The sequence below is a fragment of the Rutidosis leptorrhynchoides genome, chromosome 1 (assembly GCF_046630445.1).
Source record: "Rutidosis leptorrhynchoides isolate AG116_Rl617_1_P2 chromosome 1, CSIRO_AGI_Rlap_v1, whole genome shotgun sequence".
Lineage (NCBI taxonomy): Eukaryota > Viridiplantae > Streptophyta > Magnoliopsida > Asterales > Asteraceae > Rutidosis > Rutidosis leptorrhynchoides.
In genome coordinates, this window is record NC_092333.1 from 93,129,098 (window position 1) to 93,137,192 (window position 8,095).

An 8,095-nucleotide genomic window follows, 5' to 3' on the forward strand; every position below is an offset into this window, starting at 1 on the left:
TATGATTTCAAGTTATTTAGTAAACGATAGTAACATTCGATTATTGATTCGATTGATATTTAGATAAGTTAACTAAAACGTTTAAGAGGAACCAGTAAAATACTAATTTGCTACAGTATTTTTGAATTGCTACAGTACCCGAAAAGCTACAATGTTTTCGAAAATCACTATTTGCTACAGTAACTTTGCTACCGTAAAACACTATTTCAAAATGAAAATGTATATGTATATACTACGAGACGATGATTTATAGAAGCAAATAACCAAAACACTTAATTGATTAAAGCTACACTTCGAGTGACATAGTTTATCAATGATTAAGTTTAATTTTTGATAAAGGTACACGTCACGTAACGAAAAGTACTAGTTTTCTCAGCGTACGAAAGGACATTCGAAAAACCGGAACCGGGATATTAGTCGAGCGTCAACGTACAAAATGACGGGACTAAATTTACAAGTGAACTATGCACAAGAATATAATATAATATATATATAATTAATATAAATTATATATATATTATAATTATATTTATTTAATATGTCGACAAACAAAAAGTTAAAACAAGTGAGCTGGAAAATCAAGGCCATGCGATCGCATGGCCAATGCCTCTCAACTCCATGCGATCGCATGGAGGCAAAAGTCTGGCCTGATACTATAAAATGGCATTTTGCTCGACAATTATCACACACACATACATATATTCTTATTATTACTCCGTATGAAATATATATTATTATTATTATTATTATTATTATTATTATTATTATTATTATTATTATTATTATTATTATTATTGTTTATATTATTATTAAGATTAATATTATTATTAATCTTATTATTATTAGTAGTACTATACATAAAATACTACGACGAGGTCATGAGCGTGCAGCATTCAAAATGGTTTTCGAGCGGGATAGAGCTAAGGAAAATATGGGTTATAGCTATGGAGGTTATGGGTAATGTTCGTGGGTATTATTTTGCAAGTCAAACCTAGTGTTTATCATCTCTGTTACGTCTACGTACTTTCCCGCAATATTGAATCACAATATTGATACGTGAACATTCATATCTTATCTTTTATATATTAATTGTGTATCCATGTTTAGTGCTCGAGTATATATATTTATGCATGCTTGTATGCTAAATTTGTCGTTAAATAGTTTATGATGAATCACGAATTAAATACATATATTACTGATAAAAGATATATGATATATATGTTTTTGGAAAGCTGGCGAAAAATCAATAACTTTTCATTTAGAAATCGCGTAATTTCGGTGAACGAATTAAAAGATATGATCAACTGAATTATGATTGACATTGATTGAAATTGCTTTTGAATCTGCAATTGATATTTAAACAACTTGTTTGTAAGATTGATAAATTGGATTTTGGAATATTACCAGCCGAGTAAATGAATCCTTATATAAGGCACGTCTCGTTTTGTTAAACAACTGTCAAAATTGACTTTTTGAATTTACTTTGGATAACTTTTGTATGTCGATCTCGAGCATTAGGATTATGATACACTATGACCTGACCTAGCTTGATAGACAATTATTGACCAACATATGTTCTCTAGGTTGAGATCTACGGTTATTTGGTAATCCAAGTTTCAGTCACATTTTGGTGAACGACTTTATATGCTGCTAAGGTGAGTTTATAGATCCCTTTTTAAATACTTTAAATATTTTTGGGCTGAGAATACATGCAATTTATTTTAAACGCAATAAGACACAAGTACATACTAAATTCTACACTGAGTTAAACCGAAAATCCCTTAGCTTTGGTAACTAGTAGCTGCCAGTACATAGGATATGGACTGGTGGGCGCGAATAATTGTATATGGATCCATAGGGCTTGATATCCCCGTCCGAGCTAGAGCACTAGCCTTTTAACGGACGTATGCTATTTGAGAAGCATACACGTTGGTTTACGTGTATTATTAAGATGACTATACAAAGGGTATAAACTATATATACGTTAAGTTTAGTTACCAGGGTGCTCAATTTCGTAGAATCTTTTGATAAACGTTTCGGATGAAATAACTGAAATCTTGTGATCCAACTTTATATACAGATTATGCGCAACATTAAAACTATGAACTCACCAATCTTTGTGTTGACACTTGTTAGCATGTTTATTCTCAGGTTCCCTAGAAGTCTTCCGATGTTTGCTTATATGTTAGACAAGCTTTGTGCATGGAGTCATACATGCTTTATTCAAGAAAATGTTGCATTCACAAAACCATCATCATGTATCTATTTTGACTACATTGTCAATGGAAGTATTATTGTAAACTATTATTTACGGTGATTGTCTATATGTAGAAATCATCAGATGTCAAAAACCTTGGGTTTAAATATTCATTTATGGTATACCTTTTCAAAAGAATGCAATGTTTATAAAACGTATCATATAGAGGTCAAATACCTCGCAATGAAATCGATGAATGATGTATTCGTCCATATGGATTTGGAGCGATCGTCACATACATTGTCCAAACCGAATACGATGCAGGAAGCCATGACAATGGCACACCAACTCATGGACCAGATCACAGAGAGTTCGATTAAGGCACCAATTACCGAAGTCAAGACAACTGAAGGAAAGAGGACATGGGAAGACTATAAGGCAAAAGTACTCACCTGAAGAAGCAAGAAACTTTTAAAGGTAAACAAGATGGGGCAACTGCTAGTCCAAACTATAAGGGACCCCATCCGTTCTACAAAAGATGTTACACACATCATGCAGGTTATTGCCAAGTGGTCTGTGATAAGTGCAACAAGAAAAGACATGTGGCGAAAGATTATTATGCCACCGTTTCTGAAGTAAAGACAAAACTGACTGATGTCAAGAAATGTTTTCGATGCGGGAAGCCTAGTCACTTTATAAATCAATGCCCTGATAAGGAGAAGAACAAAGAACCCGCACGTGGGAGGGCATTTAATGTTAGTGCCAGTGAAGCACGTGAGGATCCTAATCTTGTCACGGGTACGTTTACCGTTAATAATCAACTAGCTTCTATTATGTTTGATACGGGTGCTGATAGAAGTTATATGTGTAAAGACTTTAGTTCTAAACTAAAATGTGCATCATTGCCTCTAGATGATAAATATACTATTGAATTAGTTAATGGTAAACTGATAAAAGCCGATAAAATTTTCCATGGTTGCGAAATAAATCTCGCTGGTGAAACCTTCAAAATCGATTTGATACCCGTAGAATTAGAAAGTTTTGACGTAATCGTTGGCATGGACTGGATGTTCAAAACAAGAGCAGAAGTTGTTTGCGCTGAGAAAGCAATTCGCATCGCTCGAAAGGATGAAACGTCATTAATGATTTATGGGAAGAAAAGCAACTTGAAGCTGAACCTTATCAGCTGTATGAAGGCCCAGAAACTTATAAGAAAAGGTTGTTATGCTATTCTGGCACACGTAAAGAAGATCGATACTGAAGAAAGAAGCATTGATGACATGCCGGTTGTAAGAAAATACCCCGAAGTATTTCCAGAAGAATTACTAGGGCTACCTCCACACAGATGTGTAGAATTCCAGATTGATCTCGTACCAGGAGCCGCACCTGTAGCCCGATCCCCATATAGACTTGCACCTTCAGAAATGCAAGAATTACAAAACCAGTTGCAAGAATTATCGGACCGTGGATTTATTCGTCCTAGTTTTTCACCTTGGGGTGCTCCTATTCTGTTCGTCAAGAAGAAGGATGGATCTATGAGAATGTGCATAGATTACTGAGAATTAAAAAAATTAAAGATCAAGAATCGGTACCCATTACCGAGGATTGATGATTTGTTTGATCAATTGCAAGGATCAAGTGTTTATTCTAAGATTGATCTACGCTCCGGATATCATCAGCTGAGAGTGAAGGAAGAAGATGTTCCTAAAACGGCGTTCAGAACCAGTTACGGTCACTAAGAGTTTCTAGTCATGCCTTTTGGATTGACTAATGCTCCAACAGTATTCATGGATCTAATGAATCGCATCTGTAGACCGTATTTAGACAAATTTGTCATTGTTTTTATCGACGACATATTGATTTACTCGAAGAACAAGGAAGAACATGAGCAACACTTAAGACTGGTACTGGAGGTACTCAAGAAAGAAGAATTGTATTTTCAAAATGTGATTTCTGGTTACAAGAAGTACAGTTTTTGGGCCATGTTGTTAGCAAACATGGAATTAAAGTTGACCCTGCCAAGATCGAAGCCATTAGTAAATGGGAAACACCGAAGACTCCAACACAAATCCGCCAATTCTTAGGTCTTGCTGGTTACTACCGAAGATTCATTCAAGATTTCTCTAGAATCGCCAAACCCTTAACTGCATTGACTCAAAAGGGAAAGAAGTATGATTGGTCCACGGAACAAGAATCCTCATTCTAGTTATTAAAGAAGAAGTTAACGTCTGCACCCATTTTGTCATTACCGGAAGGAAATGATGATTTCGTGATCTATTGTGATGCTTTGCGCCAAGGTTTGGGATGTGTATTAATGCAATGCATAAAAGTTATCGCATATGCCTCACGACAACTAAAAATTCATGAAAAGAACTATACGACGCACGATTTAGAACTTGGAGCAGTAGTTTTTGCACTCAAAATATGGAGACACTATCTATATGGAACCAAGTGTACAGTGTACACCGACCATAAGAGTCTTCAGCATATTTTTGATCAAAAACAACTCAATATGAGACAACATCGCTGGGTAGAGTTGTTAAACAATTACGATTGTGAAATCCGTTACCACCCCGGAAAGGCTAATGTTGTAGCTGATGCCCTAAGTCGAAAAGAAAGAGTAAAACCTCTTAGGGTCCGAGCTTTGAACATTACAATTCGTACTGATCTCACAAAGCAAATTCAAGCAGCACAGTCAGAAGCTTTAAAAGAAGAAAACGAAAAACGCGAAATGAGCAAAGGGTTAGAAAAACAACTTGAACTAAAAGCCGATAGAACCCTGTATTTTGCTGGTAGGATATGGGTACCAAGACATGGTAACCTAAGGCAACTAGTACTGGATGAAGCACACAAAACAAGGTACTCAATTCATCCAGGAAACGGGAAAATGTACCACGATCTCAAGAAGTTCTATTGGTGGCCTAATATGAAGACAGAAATTGCTACTTATGTAAGCAAATGTTCGACATGTGCGAAGGTCAAAGCTAAGCACCAAAAGTCGTCAGGATTACTGCAACAACCAGAAATTCCGCAGTGGAAATGGGAAAGAATAACCATGGATTTCATTACGAAATTGCCAAGGACTGCAAGTAGTCATGATACTATTTGGGTGATAGTTGATCGTCTAACTAAATCAGCTCACTTTCTACCAATAAAGGAGACAGACAGTATGGAGAAATTAGCACACTTATATTTGAAGGAAGTAGTTTCTAGGCATGGTGTACCCATCTCCATCATATCTGATCGTGACACCCGATTCACATCACGTTTTTGGCAGTCATTACAAAAAGCATTGGGAACTCGATTAGATATGAGCACCGCTTATCACCCACAGACAGATGGTCAAAGTGAAAGAATGATAATGCTAAAAACGAACATATATTTCATAGCATTATTCCTCAAGAAAGACAAGCTTTTAGTTGCAATTGTTCTATTTACAAGTGATATTCGTTTAAATAATAAAAGGTGAAGACAAAAGACAGATTCGACGAATTGAAGACGCAAACGACCAAAAAGCTCAAAAGTACAAAAGACAATCTAAAAGGTTCCAATTATTGATAAGAAACGTCTCGAAATTACAAGAGTACAAGATTCAAAACGCAAAGTACAAGATATTAAATTGTACGCAAGGACGTTCGAAAATCCGGAACCGGGACCAGAGTCAACTCTTAACGCTCGACGCAACGGACTAAAAATTACAAGTTAACTATGTATATAAATATAATATAATATATAATTAATTATATTAATTATATATATATTATATTTATAAATAAAAAACCGTCGGCAGAGAAAGACTCCAAGGACTGAGCTGTAAATTCATTCTCCGCGACTCGCAGAGTTTGAAGAGGATTTCACCGCGAGTCACGGAGCCCCAAAAATCGACTCTGCCTATAAAGCAAACCGAATTCTGATCATTTTTCATAATCTTTTTCTCTCTTCTCTCATATATATGTAAAATATATATATATAATTTATATTTTAATTTTAATTTTAATTATAATTCTAATAATAAGGGTATGTTAGCAAATGTTGTAAGGGTGTAAGTCGAAATTCTGTCCGTGTAACGCTACGCTATTTTTAATCATTGTAAGTTATGTTCAACCTTTTTATATTAATGTCTAGTAGCTAAGTTATTATTATGCTTATTTAAAACGAAGTAATCATGATGTTGGGCTAATTACTAAAATTGGGTAATTGGGCTTTGTACTATAATTGGGGTTTGGACAAAAGAACGACACTTGTGGAAATTAGACTATGGGCTATTAATGGGCTTTATATTTGTTTAACTAAATGATAGTTTGTTAATTTTAATATAAAGATTTACAATTGGGCGTCCTTATAAATTACCATATACACTCGATCGGACACGATGGGCGGGGTATTTATATGTACGAATAATCGTTCATTTAACCGGACACGGGAATGGATTAATAGCCACTAGAATAATTAAAACAGGGGTGAAATTACATTCAAGGGTAATTGGTGTAATTGTTAACAAAGTAGTAAAACCTTGGTTTACACGCAGTCGATAACCTGGTGTATTCATTAAACAAAGTATTAAAACCTTGTTACAATTCGAATCCCCAATTAGTTGGAATATTTAACTTCGGGTATAAGAATAATTTGATGAGGACACTCGCACTTTATATTTATGACTGATGGACTGTTATGGACAAAAACTAGACGGACATATTAAATAATCCAGGACAAAGGACAATTAACCCATGGGCATAAAACTAAAATCAACACGTCGAACATCATGATTACGGAAGTTTAAATAAGCATAATTCTTTTATTTCATATTTAATTTCCTTTATTTTATATTTAATTGCACTTCTAATTATCGCACTTTTATTTATTGTTATTTAATCGCACTTTTAATTATCATACTTTTTAATTATTGAAATTTTATTTTATCGCACTTTTATTATTCGCAATTTCATTATCGTTATTTACTTTACGCTTTAAATTAAGTCTTTTATTTATTTAATATTTTACATTAGGTTTTAACTGCGACTAAAGTTTTAAAATCGACAAACCGGTCATTAAACGGCAAAAACCCCCCTTTATAATAATAATATTACTTATATATATGTTTGTATTTTTATAAAAGTAAACTAATATAGCGTTGAGCTTTGTTTAAAAAAGATTCCCTGTGGAACGAACCGGACTTACTAAAAACTACACTACTGTACGATTAGGTACACTGCCTATAAGTGTTGTAGCAAGGTTTAAGTATATCCATTCTCTAAATAAATAAATATCTTGTGTAAAAATTGTATCGTATTTAATAGTTTTTCCTAGTAAAATATAAACTATTTTATATACACCTCGCATAACATCAAGTATTTTTTGGCGCCGCTGCCGGGGAATTATCTTAAAAGCCGGAAGCGCAACGCTAATATAAAAAAAAAATTTTAGTTAACTTTTATTAAAATTCGTTTTTGTAAAAATACGTTTTAATTATTCAAAAATATAAAAAGAAAAACAAAAATATAAGTATTTTTTAAGATTTTGTTAAATATTTAAGTTTTATAAGTTTCTTTATTTTTATTTTAATTTATAAAAATATAAGTTTTATTAAATATCTTTTATTTATAGAAAAAACAGAAAACAGAAAATAAAAAAAAAATAAATAAAGAAAAAACGCGTCGAATATTTAAACCTGTCAGCTGAATTCTGGAACCCCGCGACTCGCGGGGTTTGATGCTTTAATTGCCGCGACTCGCGGAGACTTTCTGACAGGCGACAAAAAACCCTAAACCAGCATTAATTACGGGTATTAATTAATTATTATTATTATTTAACCCTAATTATTATTATTATTATTATTAGTTTTATTTTAAGATTTACTTTTTATTTAATTTGTTTTATTTAGTATTAATTAGTTTACTT